Source organism: Pleurodeles waltl, chromosome 1_2 (assembly GCF_031143425.1).
Source record: "Pleurodeles waltl isolate 20211129_DDA chromosome 1_2, aPleWal1.hap1.20221129, whole genome shotgun sequence".
Taxonomy (NCBI): domain Eukaryota; kingdom Metazoa; phylum Chordata; class Amphibia; order Caudata; family Salamandridae; genus Pleurodeles; species Pleurodeles waltl.
The window spans coordinates 129,654,434-129,679,097 of NC_090437.1; positions in this window are offsets into that span (position 1 = coordinate 129,654,434).

The window sequence follows — 24,664 nt, forward strand, 5'->3', positions numbered from 1 at the left end:
AGAACTGCATCACCGGTACCCTGGGTCTCCTCTCAGCACGACGAGCGGGGTCCCTTGAATCCAGCAACTCTGTCCAAGTGACTCCCACAGTCCAATGACTCTTCAGTCCAAGTTTGGTGGAGGTAAGTCCTTGCCTCCCCACGCCAGACTGCATTGCTGGGAACCGCGACTTTTGCAGCTACTCCGGCCTCCGTGCACTTCCGGTGGAAATCCTTTGTGCACAGTCCAGCCTGGGTCCACGGCACTCTAACCTGCATTGCACGACCTCCTAAGTTGTCCTCCGGCGGCGTGGGACTCCTTTGTGCAACTTCGGATGAGCACAGTTTCACTCCACTTTGTAGTGCCTGTTCCGGCACTTCTGCGGGTGCTGCCTGCTTCTGAGAGGGCTCCTTGTCTTGCTCGATGCCCCCTCTGTCCCCAGACGCAATTGGCGACATTCTGATCCCTCCTGGGCCACAGCAGCATCCAAAAACCGTAACCGCACAATTTGCAGCTAGAAAGGCTTGTTGGCGGTCTTTCTTCAGGAAAACACTTTTGCACGACTCTCCACAGCGTGAGGGATCCGTCCTCCAAAGGGGAAGTTCCTAGCCCTTGTCGTTCCTGCAGAATCTTCAGCTTCTACTGTCCAGTAGCAGCTTCTTTGCACCCACAGCTGGCATGTTCTGGGCATCTGCCCATCTCCAACTTGCTTGTGACTTTTGGACTTGGTCCCCTTGTTCCACAGGTACCCTCGTTTGGAAATCCATCATTGTTGCATTGCTGATTTGTGTCTTCACTGCAGAATTCCCCTATCATGACTTCTATGTCCTTTGGGGAACTTTAGTGCACTTTGCACTCACTTTTCAGGGTCTTGGGGTGGGTTATTTTTCTAACCCTAACTGTTTTCTTACAGTCCCAGCGACCCTCTACAAGGTCACATAGGTTCGGGGTCCATTCGTGGTTCGCATTCCACTTTTGGAGTATATGGTTTGTGTTGCCCCTATCCCTATGTGTCCCCATTGCATCCTATTGTAACTATACATTGTTTGCACTGTTTTCTAAGACTATTACTGCATATTTTGGTATTGTGTACATATATCTTGTGTATATTTGCTATCCTCATACTGAGGGTACTCACGGAGATACTTTTGGCATATTGTCATAAAAAGAAAGTACCTTTATTTTTAGTATATCTGTGTATTGTGTTTTCTTATGATATTGTGCATATGACACTAGTGGTTCTGTAGGAGCTTCACTCGTCTCCTAGTTCAGCCTAAGCTGCTCTGCTAAGCTACCATTATCTATCAGCCTAAGCTGCTAGACACCCTATACACTAATAAGGGATAACTGGGCCTGGTGCAAGTTGTAAGTACCCCTTGGTACTCACTACAAGCCAGTCCAGCCTCCTACCCCTGTGGGTTCTCTTCAGATTCTACTTGCAAGTTTCCAGCAGGAATCCTCTGCAACTACTACTTCATCCTCTGACCTCGGTTCAACCACAGCCTGCTCCAGGAACCGCTGTAACAGTCTCATGGACTCCTCTCCTGGCAACAAGCGTGCTCCTTGGAACACAGAGGGCAGACCACATTGACACAGACTGTCCTGAGGTCCTGCTGTCCCAATTTGGAGGAGGTAAGACCTTACCTTCCCCAAGATCGACAGTGCCCCTGTGCACTGCATCTTCTTCACCTCCTGAGGCCGCTGTGCACTATTTGCAAAATTCCTTCGTGCACAGCCTGGCCCAGGTCCCCAGCACTCTATACTGTGACGGTCAACTCACTGAATTGCTTTCCGACAGCGTGGGACCTTCCTTTGTAGTGCTGCACCAACTGCATTTTGCACCTCCTTTGTCCCCATGTCCTGGGACTCCCGTGGGTGCTATCTGGTGCTCTGAGTGATATCTGAAGTGCTGAGAGACCCCTCTTTCTCCTCACATAGAGTTGAGGCCCACAGGTTCCTCCTGGGTCCAGATAGTGACTACTTGACTTAAAACGCGACTTTGCCGGAACCAAGGCTTGTTGGAGGAATCCAGCACCAAAACTCACCTGCATCCAACTTCTGTCCGTGGGACTCCAGTGCATCATGCAGGAACCCGCTGATATCTTCCTAGGGTGCATTTCTGCAGTCTTCGTCCAACCGGGGACTCTTCTTTTGCACCCTCTTCTGGGTTAGCAGGGGCTCCTGCCCTTCCTGGAATTTCTTTCGACTTCTGGACTTGGTCTCCTTCCTTTGCAGGTCTTCAGGTCCAGGAATCTACCATTTGTTGTTTGCAGTCTTGGTTAGTTCTTGCAATAACTCTAATCACAACTTGTAGTGTGTCCTAAGGAATCTTGCAGTACATTACTCCTGCTTTTCTGGGCTCTGGGGTGGGGTAATTTACTTACCTTTACTGTATTCTTACTCTCTCAACGATTCTGCACACACCACACTTGTCTAGGCGGAATTTGTGATTCGTATTCCACTTTCTTAGTATATGGTTTGTGTTGCCCCTCAACCTATTTTCTCCCAGTGCATTCTATAGCATTTCCTATTGTTTACACTATTCCATGTCTAATTACTTACCTTATTTTGGTGTCTAGTGTATATATTGTGTATAATACTTACCTCCAGAAGGAGTATTGCCTCTAAGATATTTTTGGTACTGTGTCACCCAAATAAACTACCTTTATTTTTGGTAACACTGAGTATTTTCTTGTGTATAAGTACTGTGTAACTATAAGTGGTATTGCTTGAGCTTTGCATGTCTCCTAGCTCAGCCTAAACTGCTCTGCTATAGCTACCTCTGTCAGCCTAAGCTGCTAGAACACTATTACATTTCACTAATAAGCGATAACTGGATCTGGTATAAGGTGTATGTACCCGAGGGACCCACTACAAACCAGGCCAGCCTCCTACAACATTCAAAAAGCTTCTTGAGATAAATTAGAAGACAATCCTGCCACCTCTATGCAGCGGGGTTGTCATTCCTTTTTTGAGAGAAGAATTAGTCAAACTGTATAGTTCACATGCTTTTCCTGGAAATGTGGTCCATTTACATTTCACTAATGTGCCCAGCAAAGTACCCTTATATATTTAAAAATGTATTTATTTTATTAAATTAATCCTTCTGAAAAGCTCATTTGATTTGGAGATACAATGTGGGAAATTTAGAGGTAATTTCCAATCTCCAGTTTGCAGCTATATGTCATCTTGCTGTGAAGGTACTAAAAATAATAGGGCCTTATTTAGATTGTGGTGAATGGACTACTCTATGAGTACTTTAAGAAAGCCAAGGATATACTGCCCACGATATTTAGAGGTATCCGCTGTCCCAGCTTACATTGAAAGTGGGTCGTACAGGTCTGTGAACATGATGGAGCCATATGATGCACTTTCAATATATTTTTATTTTAAAAAAGAAACCCACAAAGCACAATTTCCTTTTTTTTAAATAAAAAAGCGATGACCCTTTCGCCATGGGAGAGGGGATCATAAAAATGTTGTTACTTTCACATATCACCACGTTTGTGGTATGTAAATGTAAAAACATGCCAATTGTTCGCCCACTCTAAATCGGGAACTAAAACAAAATATAAAACTCTCATCAATTTTTGGACTTTTTTTAAAGTGTTTGGACGCACTAGTGTTCACCATTTTTTAGTAACTTTTTTAAGTGTGGGTCTTTTTCCATCACTAGAATTTGCGTTGTAGGAAAATCACATCTACATAACAATTTTTTCTTTTTTAAAGTTTCACTTGAAATCTACTTCTGCAAGTATTGTGACTAGTCTATCTAAATGTTGGAAATGTTTATCTAATTAATTATCTCTGATATATCCAACTCATTTTCTTGTAACAGCTCAATGAATCAAGCCAAGAAGCCTCTTAAGCTATTCTTTTATGCCTGAGGTAATTGATTAAATCTGTATTGTCTCCCAGTGAATCTGAACACTTAAACAATATGATTCAGGAGCTATATTGTGAGTGAAAATCCCATTCATTACATCAGTGGCGCTTTTATACTTTCATATTTAGTGTGTAGAAGTGTTGTCATTAATCAGATACTATGAGCATTTTGTACTGCATGGGTTTATCATGTTGCTTCAGGTTCTGAAAGTCCAGAATTAATCTTTAAAATGCATCTAGCTTTTATACCAGAAATCTAGGACTGTCCATAGTAGAGGGCCATGGGGTAACCCAGCCAAAAGGCAGTGGAATTCTGTACAGGGTCAAAGACAAGGATGTGGTCAATGAGTGATAGGCGAGGTAGCTGGTGTGTGAACAGTTAATGCATTGTGATGTAGGGTTCTTTAAATAGGTGCTTCCCCAACACTTTCCTTATTTGGAGCAGCATTGGAGCAGTCCTAATGGATGCAAGGATGTGGTTCTGTTATCCTGGGAGCATAATGGAAATGGCCTGCTGCTTTGTCTTTGTTTGTTTGCATTTCTTAGTCTGCAGTCTGGAGGTCTTCTGGCTGTGGATGTGCCCAGATCAACCAGAGATGGTGAGCTTGTCTGCAAGATAGCTGTGGGTGCTGATTGGAAGGGCAGTGCAAAGGATGCATCTAGTTTTGAAGATTGTGTGGGCCAGCAAGGGCAGCCAATTAAGTTCCATCAGGTTGGGGTGATGTGATCATATTTTTACAGATCTTAGATGGCATGCACTGTCACTTGCAGGGTACCCTTAATGGGTGCCAGTCTACAGTCTGTGAGGCCATGAAACAGGACACCATATAGATCCAGGAATATGATGACTTGAATGTGTTCCTTGAGGCTGAGGGTCATATCAATGGTGAACCCAAGTGACTGCCACTGGGTGAAAACTGGGGTTTGGAGCCGTCTATGTTTGTCATTGAGCCAGGTTTGTATGTGGTTTCTTTTTTGTTGGTCTTGGCAAATAGCACACATTCTGTCACAGTTAGATTGAGCTTCAGGTAGGTGCTGGACATCTAGGTGGATGATATAGGTAGTGTTTGAAGCACTGGATGTTTGAAATAGAGGATGCGTTCAAGTGTGTATTATCAGCTTATTGGTGACTCTTGATGTTGTTATCTGTGAATACTGCACCAAGAGGACTCCTGGAGAAGTGGAAGATGACAGACGACAACATAGAACCAGCGTGGACTCTGCAGATGATAGTAATCTTTTGGGACATGAAGATGCCCATGTGAACAAACCGGGGTTGGTTGGAAATGTAGGAGGAGAACCTTTGGAGGACATTGTGACAAATCCCATTCCAGGCTACGGGTATGTATGAGAGTTGGATGGTTGACTATGATGACGATAGCTGAGAAGTCCAACAATATCAGGAAGCAGGGAATATCTTCATTTATGGTCACTATGGTGTACGAGGTAGCGGTCTCTGTGGATCATTATGATCTGAGGCCAGCCTGGTAGTTGTGCATGAGATGGTTAGCACAAATTTGAACTTAGAATTGTGGTTAGACTGCTTTTTTATTGATCTTGCTGATCAATGGTAAATGGGTTCATAACAGTGTAGTTACCAGGTCATCAGGGTATATTCTAGGTTTCTTTAGGAGTGGGAGGAGCTGTACTGTCATGAGAGAACTTGGGAAAATGCCTTGAGTGAAAAGGCATTGACAATGGTGAGTAGGGGTCCCCAGAGAGAGCTTTGATGAAGGACGAGCCAGATATTATCTTTATAAGAAGTGGCTTAGTGCACGTTGAGTCTGTGAGATCTGCATGAGACAGGGATAGGCCGTTGAAGACTAATCATTGTGGGATTCTGCATGAATGGGTAAGCGATGAATCAGGCTTGGTGTTATCAACAGGATGTTGAATCTTCTGTATTTTTTCATTTAAGAAGAGATTGATGGCATTATACGTATACATGTAATGAGGAATAGGTAGGTGTGGCATGGGGTATTTGCAGTGCTTGATAGTCTTGAAAAGCGTTCTGCTTCTGTTAGTAGCTTAATTAATGGTGTTGGTATATTACTTTGCTGTGCTGATTTAATGAGCTGTCTAGGTGCTGTGTTGAGCAACTTCAGTATCATGAGGTCATCAGGAGTGTTCTTTTTCTGTCATTTTCTTTTCTGTCTGCATATAGATCATTTATCATCAGCAATGTATTTTAACTACCAAAGTACTGAATGTTTTAGTGTGCCCTTGCATGTTCATCTGCCTATTGGTATTTTATAGCATATATTTTTTTTTGTACATTCTTCTTCTTAACATCATGTTGATAAGAATGATCATAAATACCACGAAGAGCTCAGGGGGTAATGTACACATTAGGGCAAAGATTAAATATGCCCCAGTCACATGGTAATGCACATCAATGATCAATTACCCCAATCCCCATTAGCTGTCTAAAAGTGTAGTTGTATTTATTTGTTTTAGTATGACAAGTGATGTAAAGCCGCACTGTGCACCTGGTTATTCCATCTGGCCTGAACTTGAAGCACCGTATTCTAGCCTGCCTCCAGAAACTGCTCCCTAACTCTAACCATGTGTCTAACCCCAACCGCCTAACACCAATATCTTGTTTTTTTTAATCGCTTTTGTTAGGTTTTCAGAACAAGAGTGGAGTGTATACATTGGATTATAGCAAACGGTGCGTTCTCACATATCAGTGCAGAGATATCATTTTGTACATCAAACAGACTAACGGGTGCAGATCTATCGCATATGAGCTGTTAGTACTACTTTAGGTGTCATCTGTCTGCATAAGGTAAGACAGAAAAGATTATTGCAGTCATATGAGTGGGTAAATAAGTGAACTGGGCTGGGAGCCGAGGGGGCGGTAGGGCCGGGGATGAGGAGGTGGGGATGCGGCAAGGTACGATACACTCAGTATACCAAGGTGGCGGCATGGCATTTGAGTGGGTACATTTTTCATGATGTTGCTGAACAGAAGGGGAGGAAATGGGGGGCCATGTTGCGATTCATGAGGAACTGGTGTGCATTGTTACAAGGGGGGTTCATTGATAGTATGTTATAAGAACTGTATTAAAAGGGCGGGCCATTGTGGAGGGATGGATTGTTTACGGAGTCCACGTATTTCCTCAGAACGAAGTCCGTCTTCCGCTGTTCCCCATTTTCGGACTGCCCCATGCCAGGCAGTCAGAGAAGGGGTCTCCGGGGAGCGCAAATGCAGTGTAAGTGTGCATTTCACAAGGAGGAGCACAAGTGGGGCGAATCGACCATGTATCTTGCATTGTTGACGTCACTTGAAAATGCCAAGCAAGCATGCCTCTCTCTCATGTGTGGATGTGATTGAGTTTCGTAATATGTCGTAATGTTTCCTCAGCTGTCTGCCACTAATGGTGATTTTTCCGTCCAGGGAGTTAGGTCTTGGTGTGTAGTAATAGGGAGGCACGCAAGTGAGTTTGGGGCCTTTCGGTATATTCTGGACATGTGAATGCGGGCAATTACCACACGTATGAACGATGAGTGGAGGGCAGGAGTCTTTGGGAGGAGACGACGATGGATTGCTGAAGAAGACAGAATGCCGCCTGAGCTGCTAGTCTCCTTAATATGACTATAGGCTGTCCAGTGGGAGAGCCATTGTATTCGTGACACTAAGGCCCATATTTATACTTTTATAGCGCCGTATTTACGTCGTTTTTTGACGCAAAATCAGTGCAAACTTAGAAAATGCAGTTGTATTTAGTAAGTTAGCACTTCTTTTACGTCAAAAAATGACGCAAATGCGGCGCTAAAAAAGTATAAATATGGGCCTAAGAGGCAAGTTTCAAACGAAGGGGCACCCAGTTCCCCCCCCCAACGATCCATTGGGAGTTGGGGCTTATGAAAGGCCACCTGGTGTTGTCCATTGCCCTAGATCAAATCTCCCAGCTATGTGTCAAGCTTTTTAAAAAAACAAAGAGTGGGGGAGAATGGGGAGGTTAATGAGGTAAGCGTGGTAACATGATGATATTTGCTAGCGCTAACTTGTCTAATGGGGCCAGAGGTAGTGAGCTCCAGAAATGTATTTGTGTTTTAATACCCAACAGTGCCATCCACAAGTTACCCTCGTATGTATCAAATGGAGTGTGATACAAACGAACACCCAAGTAACGTGTGGCTGGTCCCTGCTGGCGCAGAAGGGTTGTGCCTAAATAAACTGGTTGTGGCACTTGATTAGGGAGAATGGATATATCATTGATTTATCCCAGTTCACCTGCAGTCCAGTGGCTTTCACAAACTCATCTAGGGTGAAACTAATAGGGGAGAGGGCTAGGGTTGCATCCTTAATTTAAATAAGGAGGTCGTCAGCGTATAATGACACCGCATGTGTGCTGTCCTCTAGGGGTATCCCCCAAAGTTTACTATCCTGTCGGAGGCATATTGCGAGGGGCTCCATAGCAAAAGCAAAAAGTAATGGGGAGAGGGGGTAGCACTGGTGTGTCCCCCTACTCACAGGGAACAGGACTGAAATGTGACGACCCAGATGGACTCTGGAGGTCGGGTTGGTTTAAAGTAGTTGTGTGTATGCGAGTAGAAGGGGTCCGATCTCGATCTGAGACAAGACCTGGAAGACGTAGTACCACTGTATTGAATCAAATGCCTTCTCCAGGTCCAATATCAGACAGGCTGTGCCTGGGTGCTGTTCTTTGACATGGTCTTGAATATGGAATAACCGTAGAATATTCTGAGAGGTGCTTCGACCCAGTACAAACCCATTCTGATCAGTGTGGATGAGGTATGTGAGTATACGTGCATAGCAGTCCGCAAGAATCCTTCCCCGGAACTTATAATCAGATCCTGGAATGGCGATTGCCTGGTATAATGATGGTTCGGTCGGATTTCTACCTGGTCTCAGGATGGGGACCAAGAACGATTCCTGAAGTGATTGAGGTAATATACCTTTATCTAGTGCCTCTTCATACATGGTGTTTAGTCTGGGTTCTAGTGTGGAGCAGAAGGTATCATAAAATTCTAGTGGCAAGCCATATAGTCCTGGTATATTGTTATGGGCCAGGTATTTGATTGCCTGTAGTATGTCTGCGGTAGCTACTTTAGCATCAAGGGCTTGTTGTGTCGCAGCAGGGATGTGAGGTATTGGGTGGTCAGTCAGAAAGACACAGGAATAAGTCTTCAGTGAGGTTAGGAGGTGCTTTGTATAATGCTGTGTAATAGGCATAGAAGAGGTTTAGTATGTCTTCTTGGGTGTAGATAGCGGTACTGGATGGCCTGATCAGCTCTGTGATCAGGTTTGGGTTGGAGTCTTGTCAGATTAACCAAGCTAGAAGTCAGCCTGTTTTAGCCCCTTCTGTGAGTACCTTGGTGGCATGTGCAGGAAAGTTAAAGTGGTGGAGGCATTCCAAGAGCTGTGTGAGTGTGGTTTTCGCAACTGTTAACTGTGGAAGCTTCTCAGAGTCTTGGCCGCTTTACTCAACTGAGCGAGGCGTTTCTTAGCTGTTGTTAGTTTCCTATCTAGGGTTCTGTATACTCCCACCCCCTTGCATGCAATCACCACGCATCACTACTTCGAAAGCCTCCCATTCCACCGATCTCAAGGACGTGGTATCATGGTTTTCCACAAAATAGCAGCAGATGTGGGTACCTTATTCTGTCCAGAAAGCCGGATCATCTAGAGTCTTGATGCAGGTGCCAAGTGAGGACTGGTGGTCTTACGAATGTCCATTTAATGTCTATGTAGTGAGCATCAAGATTGGAGATAACAAGGCCTAGGTAGTTTGTGTGATGTAGGAGGGGGGTCAGTGAGGATGTGCATAAGAAGCAATTAAGGTGCACATGTAAACTTTGGGATTACATACTTGCCAGGCATCCACAAGTGACCATTTTTGTACCCAATTGGAAAAACATGCTGTCTGTCCATATAGGGAGGAGCGTGGGAGGGGTGGGTGGGACCTGTCAAGATGGCGTTTCAGGGTGCAGTTAAAATCTCTGCCTAGTATCCAGGGAAACATAATTTAGTTGCAAGAACTGTGGATAGGGAGTGTCAGTAGTCCCCTTGATTGGTATTAGGGGCATAGATACTGCCAAGTAACAGGGGCGGCCATGAAGGCATCCCTCCAGAAATATGTATCAGCTTTCAGTGTTGATGGTAGTGTCGAAGACTTGATAGGGGACTCCCAGTCAAAAAGAAGGTCAGGGTTCCCCGAGCATATGTGGAATAGGTGGTTGCGTAAATATGGCCTCTCCATCGTCTGTGCAATCATTCTACCTCATCTGTTGTGATATTTGTCTCCTGTAGGAGAGCTATGTATGCATTTTGCCTCTTAATATAGAAATATACTGCCTATCTGTTGAGGGCGTTATGCATGCTTTGTACATTGAGTGTGAGAATGCGTAGCATGTGATGGTAGGACCGCATGGATAGTGGGTGATGGTGAGAGCGCATGAGGTTGGAGAGGTATTGATTTGTGAGCAATAACCAAATCATGGCCAACGCATGTGGATATGGCGGGTGTTACAGGCTTGCCGCTGAGGTGGCGAGATGGTTGGACAAAGCGGGGGGTATGGAATCAGTAGTAACTGGGTGGATAGAACAGGTAAGGCCTACCATAACTTCAGTTCAGGAACTGTGGATGCCAACTCAGGTGCGGTGTCAATGCAGAGGGACCCTAGTAGTAATAGTGTGTAGAGTCATGGGGTCCTTGGTGGCCCTTGGGGCCTGTGAGGAATTGAGGTCAGGAAGTGAAATATATGTTGTGTTGGGGGTAGCAAAAACAACAGATCTTATAGTATAATAAACATTAACCATTTAAAGTCACAGCAGAGTATCTTTTGTTGGTGGTGGTGTTCCAGGGCGGGATAGTGGGCCTTGCCGGAAGTCTTCCAATAAGAGTATGTCCTCATCTGACATGAAGAAGTGGGGGGCCTGTTAAAAATGGGGTCTTTGGTTGGCAGTCAGGTTACCCCCTGTCCAAGCAAGGACCCTCACCCTAGTCGGGGTAAGTCACACACAATCCAAATTATCCTGTGCCCACCCTCTGGTAGCTTGGCACTGAGGAGTAAGCCTTATCTTAGAAGGCAATGTGTAAACTATTTGTGCAATAAATCATACAATAACACCATATAGCACCACAAAAATACACCACACAGTGTTTAGAAATATATATAATATTTATCCGGATAATTGCAGGTCAAAACGATTAAAATGCAATAAGTAAATGTTGAGATATCACTGAAAAGTGATATAAAGTGTCTTAAGTCTTTTAAAAGCAAAGTCTCTTTCAAGCACAAAGTACCTAGTTCACGTGAAAAATCTCCGCAAAGAACCTTAGAGGAGGAGACGCGTGGAAATGAAGGGGTGTGTGTTGATTTCTCGGGCCGCACACAGCAATTCGTCGTTTAGTTTTCACACAGGGACGGCTGTGTGTCGATTTCCAGCACTCGGTCGTGGATCCTCTTTGGGTTGCGGGGTTTTCAGACACCCCGGGGACGGTGCGTAGATTTCCTGCACTGGCAGGACGAAGTCACAGGAGCTGCATCTATCCGGTTGGCGTTGCGTCAAATTTTCTACTGCACGGCAGGCACTGCGTCGATTCCTCTCTGGAAGTTGGGCTGCGTCGTTCCGGCTCGGCTACACGTCGATCCAGTGGGCCATGTGTCGAATTGCCGTTCGCTACGCTGGCACTGCGTCGATCTTCTCATTGCGAAGTCGGACTGCATAGTTCCAGTTCGGCGTGCGGTGAAATTTTCACAGCGGTGCAGGCTGTGCGTCGTTTCTGGTAGGATGTGCGTCGAATTGCGCCGCACAAGGAGTCCTTCTTGAAGAGATTAAGGGGGTCATTCCGACCCTGGCGGTCCATGACCGCCAGGGCCGGGGACCGCGGAAGCACCGCCAAGAGGCTGGCGGTGCTTCCTGGGCCATTCTGACCGCGGCGGTAAAGCCGCGGTCAGAAAAGGGGAACCAGCGGTTTCCCGCTGGTTTACCCCTGGCCCAGGGAATCCGCCATGGCGGCGCTGCTTGCAGCGCCGCCATGGGGATTCCGACCCCTTCCCGCCAGCCTGTTCCTGGCGGTAATTACTGCCAGGAACAGGATGGCGGGAACGGGTGTCGTGGGGCCCCTGGGGGCCCCTGCACAGCCCATGCCACTGGCATGGGCAGTGCAGGGGCCCCCTAACAGGGCTCCATAAAGATTTTCAGTGTCTGCAAAGCAGACACTGAAAATCGCGACGGGTGCCACTGCACCCGTCGCACCCCTTCAACTCCGCCGGCTCCATTCGGAGCCGGCTTCATTGTTGAAAGGGCTTTCCCGCTGGGCCGGCGGGCGGTCTTCTGGCGGTCGCCCGCCGGCTCAGCGGGAAAGCCGGAATGGCCGCCGCGGTCTTTTGACCGCGGAGCGGTCATTCGGCGGGAACCGCTTGGCGGGCGGCGACTGCCGCCTGCCGCGGTCAGAATGACCGCCTAAGTCTTTTTGGTCCTGAGACTTCAGGGAATAGGAGGCATGCTCTATCCAAGCCCTTGGAGAGCACTTCTTCACCACAGCCAGAGAGCAGCAAGGCAGCAGGGCAACAGCAAGGCAGCAGTCCTTCACAGAAAGCAGTCAGGTGAGTCCTTTGGGCAGCCAGGCAGTTCTTCTTGGCAAGATGCAGGTTCTGGTTACAAGTTTGTTCTCCAGGAAGTGTCTTTAAGGTAGAGTGTCTACCTCAGAAGTGTCTGAGTTGGAAGGGGTAGAGGCCCTGTTTATATACCCAAATGTGCCTTTGAAATGGCGGAGACCTCAAAGAGTGGCTTAGAAGTGCACCAGGTCCCCTTTCAGTTCAATCCTGTCTGCCAGGGTCCCAGTAGGGGGTGTGGCAGCCCTTTGTGTGAGAGCAGGCTCTCCACCCTCCCAGCCCAGGAAGACCCATTCAAAATGCAGATATATGCAAGTGAGGGTGAGTATCCTGTGTTTGGGGTGTGTCTGAGTGAATGCTCAAGAAGCTGTCAACGAAACCCAGCCAGTCGTGGATTGTAAGGGAACAGAAAGACTTAAGTGAAGAGAAATGCTCACTTTCTAAAAGTGGCATTTCTAAAATAGTAATATTAAATCCAACTTCACCAGTCAGCAGGATTTCACATCACCATTCTGGCCATAATAAATATGACCTTCCTACTCCTTTCAGATCAGCAGCAACCACTCAAACAATGTATGAGGGGAGCCCCAATGTTAGCCTATGAAGGGAACAGGCCTCACAGCAGTGTAAAAACGAATTTAGGAGTTTTACACTACTAGGGCATGTAAACTACATAGGTACGTGTCCTGCCTTTTGCCTACACAGCACTCTGCCCTATGGGTTACCTAGGTCATAATTTAGGGGTGTCATATATGTAGAAAAAGGGGAGTTTCAGGCTTGGCGAGTACTTTTAAATGCCAAGTTGAATTGGTAGTGAAACTGCACACACAGGCCTTGCAATGGCAGACCTGAGACAAGGTTATGGGGCTACTTAAGTGGGTGGCACAATCAGTGCTGCAGGCCCACTAGTAGCATTTAATCTACAGGCCCTGGGCACATATAATGCACTTTACTAGGGATGTATAAGTAAATTAAATAGTCCAGTTAGGTAGGATCCAATGTTACCATGTTTAAAGGGAGAGAGCAAATGCACTTTAGCACTGGTTAGCAGTGGTAAAGTGCGCAGAGTCTAAAAACCAGCAGAAACAGGGTCCAACAAGTGGAGGGAGGCAGGCAAAGTTAGGGGTGACCACCCTAAGGCTGTCAGGTCTAACATGTGTCCCCCCCAGCTGAAAGTGGGGAAAGCTACCCAACCTCCTGGGAGCTCTCATTGCTAAGGCGGGAGTATCTGGAGAGACCATCAACGTTGGCGTGGTCAATCCACGGGCGATGCTCCATCGTAAAGTCCATCCCCTGTAGGGAAATGGACCACCTCAAGAGTTTAGGATTCTCACGCCTCATCTGCATGAGCCATCTGAGGGGCCTGTGGTTTGTCTGAACCCAGAAGTGAGTCCCAAACAGGTATGGTCTCAGCTTCTTCAGTGCCCAAACCACAGCAAGTGCTTCTCTCTCAATAGCACTCCACCTCTGTTCCCATGGTAATAGCCTTCTGCTAATAAAGGCTACTGGTTGGTCTGAGCCCTCCTCATTTAGCTGTGCTAGAACAGCCCCTATGTCATGCTCTGAAGTGTCCATCTGCACAATAAATTCCTGGGAGTAGTCAGGGGCCTTACACATGGCTTTCTTCAGAGAATCAAAGGCTTTCTGTCAAGCCTCTGTCCAATTCACCAACCTAGGTTGCTTTTTGGAAGTGAGTTCTGTCAAAGGTGACACAATGGTACCATAGCCCTTGTAGGAAAGTACCATCTTGCCTGGCATGTTATCCCCATTTTCTACTTGTGTGTCAGTTTGTTTTTGCCTGTGTCACTGGGATCCTGCTAGCCAGGACCCCAGTGCTCAGAGTTTGTGGCCTGTATGTGTTCCCTGTGTTGTACCTAACTGTATCACTGAGGCTCTGCTAACCAGAACCTCAGTGTTTATGCTCTCTCTGCTTTTAAAATTGTCACTGCAGGCTAGTGACCATTTTTACCAATTCTGATTGGCACACTGGAACACCCTTATAATTCCCTAGTATATGGTAGCTTGGTACTCAGGGTATTGGGGTTCCAGGAGATCCCTATGGGCTGCAGCATTTATTTTGCCACCCATAGGGAGCTCAGACAATTCTTACACAGGACTGCCACTGCAGCCAGAGTGAAATAACGTACACGTTATTTCACAGCCATTTTACACTGCACTTAAGTAACTTATAAGTCACCTATATGTCTAACCTTCACTTGGTGATGGTTAGGTGCAAAGTTACTAAGTGTGAGGGCACCCTGCCACTAGCCAAGGTGCCCCCACATTGTTCAGGGCAATTTCCCCAGACTTTGTGAGTGCGGGGACACCATTACACATGTGCACTACATATAGGTCAATACCTATATGTAGCTTCATAATGGTAACTCCGAATATGGGCATGTAACATGTCTAAGATTCTGGAATTGCCCCCCCATGCCAAATCTGGTATTGGGGTGCCAATCCCATGCATCCCTGGGGCTCCAGCATGGACCCCGGGAACTGCCAAACTAGCACTCTGGGGTTTTCACTGCAGCTACCGCTGCTGCCAACCCACAGACAGGCTTCTGCCATCCTGGGGTCTGTCCAGTTCAGAGAGGGTGTTACACCCTTTCCCTTTGGAAATAGGTGTTAAGGGCTGGGGAGGAGTAGGCTCCCCCAGCCTCTGGAAATGCTTTGAATGGCACAGATGGTGCCCTCCTTGCATAAGCCAATCTACACCAGTTCAGGGATCCCCCAGCCCCTGCTCTGGCGTGAATCTGGACAAAGGAAAGGGGAGTGACCACTCCCCTGTCCATCACCACCCCAGGGGTGGTGCCCAGAGCTCCTCCAGTGTGTCCCAGACCTCTGCCATCTTGAATGCGGAGGTGTGAGGGCACAATGGAGGCCTCTGAGTGGCCAGTGCCAGCAGGTGACGTCAGAGACCCCTCCTGATAGGTGCTTACCTGGTTAGGTGACCAATTCTCCTCTGAGGGCTATTTAGGGTTTCTCCTGTGGGTTTCTCGTCAGATAACGAATGCAAGAGCTCACCAGAGTTCCTCTGCATCTCCCTCTTCGACTTCTCCCAAGGATCGACCGCTGACTGCTCCAGGACGCCTGCAAAACCGCAACAAAGTAGCAAGACGACTACCAGCAACATTGTAGCGCCTAATCCTTCCAGCTTTCTCGACTGTTTCCTGGTGGTGCATGCTCTGAGGGCCGTCTGCCTTCACACCGCACTGGAAGCCAAGAAGAAATCTCCCATGGGTTGACGGAATCTTCCACCTGCTAACGCAGGCACCAAACTTCTGCATCACCAGTCCTCTGGGTCCCCTCTCACCTTGACAAGCGTGGTCCCTGGAACACAGGAGCTGAATCCAAGTGACCCCGACAGTCCAGTGTTCTTTCTGTCCAAATTTGGTGGAGGTAAGTCCTTGCCACCCCACGCCAGACAGTAATCCTGTGCACTGCGCGATCTGTAGCTGCTAGGGCTTCAGTGCACTTTTGCAAGGAATCCTTCGTGCACAGCATAGCCCAGATCCCCCGCACTCCGTCCTGCATTGCTTAACTCGCTGAGTTGACCACCAACTTCGTGGGACCCTCCTTTGTAGTGTTGAGACAACCGCCGTGCTCAGATTTCTTGAACGCCTGTTCAAGTGCTTCTGCGGGCGCTACCTGCTTCTGCATGGGCTCTGTGTGCTGCTGAGCACCCCTTCTGTCTCCTCCTCCAAAGGGCGACCTCCTGGTACTTCCTGGGCCCGGGCAGCACCCATTTTCTTTAAGCAGGACTATTGCAGCTAGCAAGGCTTGTTTGCGGTCTTTCTGCATGGAAATAACTCTGCATCCTACAGCACGCCATGGGACATCTTCTGTGCAAAGGAGAAGTTCCTGGCATCTTCCGTTGTTGCAGAATCTTCAGCTTCATCCCACCCAGAGGCCTCCATTTTGCACCTTTATCCTTGGTTTAGTGGGCTCCTGCCCCCCCGGACACTTTCGTGACTCTTGGACTTGGTCCCCTTCCTTTACAGATCCTCAGGTCCAGGAATCCGTCTTCAGTGCTTTGCAGTCAGTTGTTGTCTTTTCAGAATCTCCTATCACGACTTTAGTGTGTTTCTGGGGTAGTAGGGTAACGTTACTCCTACTTTTCAGGGTCTTCGGTTGGGGTATCTTGGACACCCTTAGTGTTTTCTTACACTCCCAGCGACCCTCTACACACTACACTAGACCTGGGGTCCATTCGTGGTTCGCATTCCACTTTTGGAGTATATGGTTTGCATTGCCCCTAGGCCTATTGTCTCCTATTGCATCCTATTGTATTCTACAGTGTTTGCACTACTTTTCTAACTGTTTACTTACCTGATTTTGGTTTGTGTGTATATTTTGTGTATTTTACTTACCTCTTAAGGGAGTATATCCTCTGAGATATTTTTGGCACATTGTCACTAAAATAAAGTACCTTTATTTTTGGTAACTCTGAGTATTGTGTTTCTTATGATATAGTGCTATATGATGTAAGTGGTATGGTAGGAGCTTTGCATGTCTCCTAGTTCAGCCTAAGCTGCTCTGCTATACCCACCTCTATCAGCCTAATCTGCTAGAACACTACTAATCTACTAATAAGGGATAACTGGACCTGGCACAAGGTGTGAGTACCATCAGGTACCCACTATAAGCCAGGCCAGCCTCCAACAGCCCTTGACAAATCTACAGTAGTATCAAGTGAGGCCTGTGTTCTAGGTGGTTGCCAGGCCTTGATGGTTTCAATCTTGGCCTGGAGTGGTCGCACCTTGCCACCACCTAGTAGGTGTCCCAAGTACATCACGAAACCCTGCCCAATCTGGCACTTACTAGCCTTGATGGTCAGGCCTGTCTGTTGCAGAGCCTGAAGCACCTCCTCGAGGTGGAGCAGGTGTTCCTCCCAGCTGGAACTATAGACAGCTATGTCATCTAGGTAGGCTGCGCAGTAGGCATCCTTGCCAGCTAGGACCCCATTAACCATCCGATGGAAGGTAGCGGGGCATTTTCCAACCCAAAGGGCATCACCTGGAACTGGTAATGGCCATCAGGTGTGTAAAATGCAGATCTCTCTTTGGCCCCCTCGGTCAGGGCGATCTGCCAGTACCCTGATGTGAGATCAAACATACTCAGGAACTTGGCAGCTCCTAGCCTGTCAACGAGCTCATCAGCTCGGGGGATGGGGTGAGCATCAGTCCGTGTGACTGAGTTGACACCCCGGTAGTCCACACAGAACCAGAGTTGTGGCTTCACACCGGGGAAGCAGCCTTAGGCACCAGCACCACAGGGGTGCCCAGCGACTACTGGACTTCTCAATTACCCCTAAGGTCAACATCTTGGAGACCTCCTCCTTGATGCTGGCCTTTACCTTATCCGATAACCTGTAAATGTTGTTCTTCACAGGGGAACTGTCGCCTGTGTCAATGTCATGGACACATAGATGGGTCAGGCCAGGAGTAAGGGAAAACAGGGAAGAGAACTGCTCTAACAGCTCATAGAAGTCTCTTCTCTGGTTTATAATCAGGGTGTCTGAGAGAATGACACCCTCCACTGACCCATCAGCTTCTTTGGCAGAGAGGAGGTTGGGGAGAGGCTCACTCTCCTCTTCCATGCCCTCATCTGTGACCAGGAGCATACTGATCTCAGACCTCTCAAAGTGAGGTTTGAGCCGGTTGTGATGGAGGACCCAAAGGGTGTGCCTAGGGGTCCTGAGGTCCACTAGGTAAGTGACCTCTCCTTTACGCTCCTTAATCTCAAATAGGCCAGTCCAGCAGTCCTTGAGAGCCCTAGGCTCTACTGGCTTCATCACCCAAACCTTGTCTCCAGGTGAGAACTCAACCAGAGTGGTCTTCCAGTCATACCACTCCTTCATCGCCTCTTGACTGGCCTTGAGGTTACTCTTGGCCTGCTTCCAGAAGCGTTGGGTTTGGTGGCGGAGGGCCAGCATGTAGCTGACCACATCCTGGTGAGGTGTCTTGGGAGCTTTCTCCCAGCTCTCTTTAACTATGCTCAGTGGTCCCCTGACGGGGTGACCATAGAGAAGCTGAAAGGGGCTGAACCCCACCCCTTTCTGGGGCACCTCCCTGTAGGCAACCAACAGGCATGGTAATAGGGCGTCGCACTTAACCCTCATGGATTCAGTCAGGCCATTAATCATGCCTTTCAGGGTCTTGTTGAATCTCTCAGCAAGCCCATTGGATTGAGGATGATGAGGGGTGGTAAACCGGTAGGTCGCCCCACACTCATCCCACATGGACTTCATGTACGCAGACATGAAGTTTGTGACCCTGTCAGACACAACTTCCTTAGGGAATCCCACACAGGTAAATATTCCCAACAGGACTCTGGTCACCACCGGTGCAGTCACTGTTCTCAGAGGGATTGCCTCTGGATAGCGGGTGGCATGGTCCACCAAAACCAGGATAGACCTGTTGCCCAAGGCAGTTTTGGAGTCCAAGGGACCAACAATGTTGATGCCCACCCTTTCAAAGGGGGTGCCAATGACGGGGAGTAGGAGCAAGGGTGCTTTAAGCTTTTTCTCTGTGTTCCCACTAGCCTGGCAGGTGGGGCAAGGCCTGCAGAAATTATCTGAGGCTAACCTCATTCTAGGCCAATGGAAGTGGGTGACAAGCCTGTCAAGGGTCTTGACTTAGCCCAGATGTCCTGCCAGGGTAATGTTGTGAGCCAGACCCAGTAGGAAGACCCAGTAACACTGGGGGACCACTAGCACACCTGCTGCCCCAGGGCCCGGAACCTTAGGCTCACTGTAAAGGAGATCATTCGCCCAGTAAATATTGTCAGTGCCAGAGGCGTCACCTGCTGCTTGGGCTGTGGGGCATTCTTTCTGCGCCTTGCAGAATTCTTCCCTGGTTGGCCCACCCTCTACTTGCCAGCCAGCAAGTTCAGGCAGGTTACCCAGGTCAGCTATGTCCTTCCCAGTTGGCTCAGGGGCCTCCTCCTCCTCAGGGGCCCCGTCCACTACTGTGAGAACATCTGAGGTGGGTTTCCCGAGCCTCTTGCCCTTCCTCTTTGCAGCTGTCTGGGCCATTGTTCCAGACTCCAGACACCCTTGAGTCCCTTCCTGGGCAGCTATGGACTGTGTGGTCATGCAGACCCACTCAGGCAAACCTAACATCTCCAGGTGGGATCTGAGCTCTACCTCCTTCCAGGCAGTATGATCAAGGTCATTGCCTAACAGACAATCTACAGGCATGGCAGAACTCACAGCTACTTTCAGAGTACCAGAGACATCCCCCACTCAAAGGGAATGAGAGCCACCGGTAGCTGACTCTCATGATTGTCAGCGACTATGACCTGGTGAAATGTATTAGGGACTATCTGCTCTGATGACACCTGCTGACTCTTGACAGTAGTCATACTGGCTCCTGTGTCACGCAGAGCCTCCATCCTTTACCCATCAATGGTGACCCACTGTCTATACTTTGAAGTATTTTCTGCATGTAGGCTTTAGTCACCATCTCTCTTTCTCCCAGGGACAGTAGGGAAATCTCTGCCTGCCCCCCAAAGCTAACTGGGACTGTCTCCCTCCTGAGCGCTACACTAGCCAACCCAGGTGTCTGTCCAATAGTGGACTGTGCTCTCTTGGAACACTGGGAGTCATCCTTAGAGTCTCCATGGTGGTAGCACCTTAAGCATTTGGGGATTAACTTTCCTAATGTTCTATCAAAGTACCCTGGCTTCTTCCCAAATCTAGAAGAGGAATGGTTACCACCCCCTCCCCTTGGGAATTCTTTTTGGGGCCTTTTGAGAACTTCTTATCTTTAAGTTTTTCTCCCCCCTCTTTCTTCTGTTGGTAACCCTGACCACCTTTGTGGGTGTCCCCCCAGATGCCTTCTTGGACACTCTGGTGCTAACCCAGAGGTCCGCCTCCTCAGCTAGCTTCCTGGGATCAGTCAGCTTTCTAGCTACTTAGTGCTGGTGCAGCTCTGTAAAAGAAATACTGAGCATATGATCTCTCAGAATCAAGTCATATAACCCTTTGTAATCATCTACTTTGCTGCCCCGCAACCATCCATCCAGTGCCTTATTGGAGAAATCATAACAATCTATACAAGTTTGTGTTGAAAGTTTGGTGCTCTCTGAAGCTGTGATGGTATTTCTCAGGGGTCAGCCCAAACTTGGCCAGTAAAGCGGCTTTCATGTGTGGGTAGTCATTTCTATTCTGTGGAGCAAGAGTAAGAAGTGTGTCCCTCCCCACTGCTGGTACATAAAACCACATGGCCACCCCTCAGTGCTCCTCAGAGGTCCCATGGGGCCTTAGGGCAACTTCATAGGCAGCCATCCACTTGTCAATGTCATCTCCCACCACAAAACTGGCACCACATTCTTGGGTATACAAACCTTTTTGTCCCTAATAGGTCCTGCATATATGCTGCCACCATCACTGCTGGACTCAGACTGTCTTGCCTTGATCTCCAGCTCCTTGAGAATCAATTCATGAGCCAATAAAAGTTTTTTCTCAGCCAAGGCTCTCTCAGCTGCAGCTTCAGCGCTTTCAGCTTCAATCTGTTTTGCTGCTCTTTCAGCCTCAGCTTGCTTGGCTTTTCTCTCTGCTCTCCTTTCCTCCTGTTGAGCCTCAATTTTTAACTTTGCCATCTGCAACTGAATCTCTCTCTCCTCTCTCCTTTCCTCTGCGGTCAGGCCTTGATCAGAGACACTGCTTCCTGGTTTTGCAGGGGGCACAATTGCAGCGCTCATCTCATCTAATGAGGGCAAAAAGTCCTCTGAGGAGCCATCCTCTGGACCCTCCTCCTCAACATCCTCCTCTGTAGGGGCTTCTGCCCAGGCCCTCAGCGCCATTTGGAATTCCTCCTTTCTGGAGGCTTTCTGGGTAGGTACACCCATATCCCTGCAGAACACCCTCAGCTCTTTAACAGTGTAGGTCTCCAGCATAGCCATATCAAAATCTTCATCTCCTGCTTGAGACCCAGCCAGAGACATGATGATTGAGGATTTTAGTCAAAAATTGACAGGAAAAACGAATTTGCAGAAAAGAGATAAAAATCAAGTTGACCTTCAACTGTGGGTTGGTAGTGAGATACTTAGCTACTGTATGTCACTGCACAAATACAAGTTCTATCCTCACCGCTGATCACCAATGTTGGAAATGGAGTCTTTGGTTGGCAGCCAGGTTACCCCATGTCCAAGCAAGGACCCTCACTCTAGTCAGGGTAAGTCACACACAATCCAAATTAGCCTGTGCCCACCCTCTGGTATCTTGGCACTAAGCAGTAAGGCTTAACTTAGAAGGCAATGTGTAAAGTATTTGTGCAATAAATCATACAACAACAACATATAGCACCACAAAAATACACCACACAGTATTTAGAAAAATATATAATATTTATCTGGATAAATGCAGGTCAAAATGATCCAAGATGCAATAAGTAAATGTAGAGATATCACTGAAAAGTGATATGAAGTGTCTTAAGTCTTTTAAAAGCAAACACAGTCTCTTTCAAGCACAAATTACCAGGTTTGCGTGAAAAATCTCTGCAAAGAACCGCAGAGGAGGAGAAGCGTGGAAATGAAGGGGTGTGCGTCAATTTCTCAGGCCACACACAGCAATGCGTTGTTTAGTTTTCATGCAGGGACGGCTATGCGTCGATTTCTGGTGCTCGGTCGTGGATCCTCTTCGGGTTGCAGGGGTTTGAGACGCCCAGGGGACGGTGCGTGGATTTCCTGCGCTGGCAAGACGAAGTCACAGGAGCTGTTTCGATCCGGTGGGTTTTGCGTCTACTTTTTTACCGCACGTTAGGCACTGCGTGAATTCCGCTCTGGAAGTGGGGCTGCATCATTACGGCTTGGCTATGCATCGATCCAGTGGGCCATGCGTCGAATTTCCGGTCACTACGCTGGTGCTGCATCGATCTTCTCGTTGCAAAGTCGGGCTGCGTCGTTCCGGTTCGGCATGCAGTGACATTTTCACCGCAGGGCAGGCTGTGCGTCGTTTCTGGCAGGATGTGCATCGAATTTTGCCACACAAGGAGTCCTTCTTGAAGAGATTAGGTCTTTTTGGTCCTTAGACTTCAGGGAACATTAGGCAAGCTCTATCCAAGCCTTTGGAGAGCACTTCTTCACCACAGCCAGAGAGCAGCAAGGCAGCAGGGCAACAGAAAAGCAGAAGTCCTTCACAGAAAGCAGTCAGGTGAGTCCTTTGGGCAGCCAGGCAGTTCTTCTTGGCAGGATGCAGGTTCTGGTTACAGGTTTCTTCCCCAGGAAGTGTCTTTACGGTAGAATGTCTACATCAGAAGTGTCTGAGTTTTAAGGGGCAGAGGCCCTGTTTATATACCCAAATCAATCAATCAGTGTATTTGTAAAGTGCACTACCACCCGTGAGGGTGGTGTGCCTTGAAGTTGGGGAGACTTCAAAGAGTGGCTTAGAAGTGTACCAGGTCCCCTTTCAGTTCAATCTTGCCTGCCAGGGTCCAGGTACGGGGTGTGACAGTCCTTTGTGTGAGAGCAGGCCCTCCCATTCCAGGAAGACCCATTCAAAATGCAGATGTATGCAAGTGAGGCTGAGTATCCTGTGTTTGGGGTGTGTCTGAGTGAATGCACAAGGAGCCCAGCCAGAAGTGGATTGTAAGGCACAGAAAGATTTAAGTGCAGAGAAATGCTCACTTTCTAAAAGTGGCATTTCTAAAATAGTAATGTTAAATCCAACTTCACCAGTCAGCAGGATTTCATATCACCATTCTCGCCATACTAAATATGACCTTCCTACTCCTGTCAGATAAGCAGCTACCACTCAAACAATGTATGAGGGCAACCCCAATGTTAGCCTATGAAGGGAGCAGGCCTCACAGCAGTGTAAAAACAAATTTAGGAGTTTTACACTACCAGGGCATGTAAACTACATAGGTATATGTCCTGTCTTTTGCCTACACAGCACCCTGCCCTCTGGGCTACCTAGTGCATACCTTAGGGGTGTCTTATATGTAGAAAAAGGAGAGTTTTAGGTTTGGAAAGTACTTTTAAATGTCAAGTCGAATTGGCATTGAAACTGCACACACAGGCATTGCAATGGCAGGCCTGAGACAAGATTAAGCGGCTACTTAAGTGGGTGGCACAATCAGTGCTGCAGGCCCACTAGTAGCATTCAATCCATAGGCCCTGGGCACATATAGTGCACTCTACTAGGGAATTATAAGCAAATTAAATGGTCCAGTTGGGTAGGATCCAATGTTACCAGGTATAAAGGGAGAGAGCATATGCACTTTAGCACTAGTTAGCAGTGGTAAAGTGCACAGAGTCTAAAAACCAGCAAAAACAGTGTTCAAAAAGTGGAGGGAGGCAGTCAAAAAGTTACGGGGTGGCACTCTAAGGCTGTCAGGCCTAAAAGGGCCTTTTTCATCATCATCAGTGTTTGTGTTTTGGGGCGCAAGGCCGGCAGCCACTCGTAGGGCGCAGTGCCTGTCTTCAATGGTTTGCTCTAAGCCCGGCGGTTGAGCTGGAGAGGTTTGCTGAGTTCTTCCTGTTTGGGTGCAAGTCTGTTTTTTCCTCTTGTGTTTGGGTACAGATTGAAGAGGTTGTTGGGTCTGTGTTGTCACCCCATGCTGATCTGTCCAGTTCCAGGCTTCTTTTGTGTCAGAGAAGAACACGGTGGTGTTGTTTGTGATGATCTAGAGACGGGCTGGGAAGAAGAGCGAGTATTGCACTCCAAGTTGGCACAGACAGCACTGAACTTATAAGAAGGAGGATCTTTGATGTTGTACCACCTTGATGTAGTCTGGGAAGAGCATAATGACTTTATCCTCTACTCGCATGGGACCAGCATGGCAAGCAGCTTGGGGAAGGGCATCCCAGTCCTTGAAGTGGAGAATTTTTGCCAACATTGGTTGGGAGAGGGGAGCTCCAGTTAAAGCATGATGGGCTGGTTCTCGATGAGCTCTCCCCAGTGAGAAAAATGCAAGTGTTGTGGCACTACTTTCCGCCTATGTTGATACAAGGTGTCCAGGTGTCTTGTTGGCGTGCAGAACGCAGGGGTATTACAACACCATCTCTTAATGTGTTTCTCCTCTTTTTCTAGCTAGGGTAATGGTTGCATAGTTTGTCTCCGCGAGGGCCCCCCCAAGGCTGGCCACGCGCCTTGACGATGCCTCTGATGTGAAGAAGAGGGAGGGGGGACACCCGGCCAGTGTCAGCAGGTCAGCAAGGAAGGGTCCACTGCTGGCCAGAGGTACAGCACCGCGTGGGC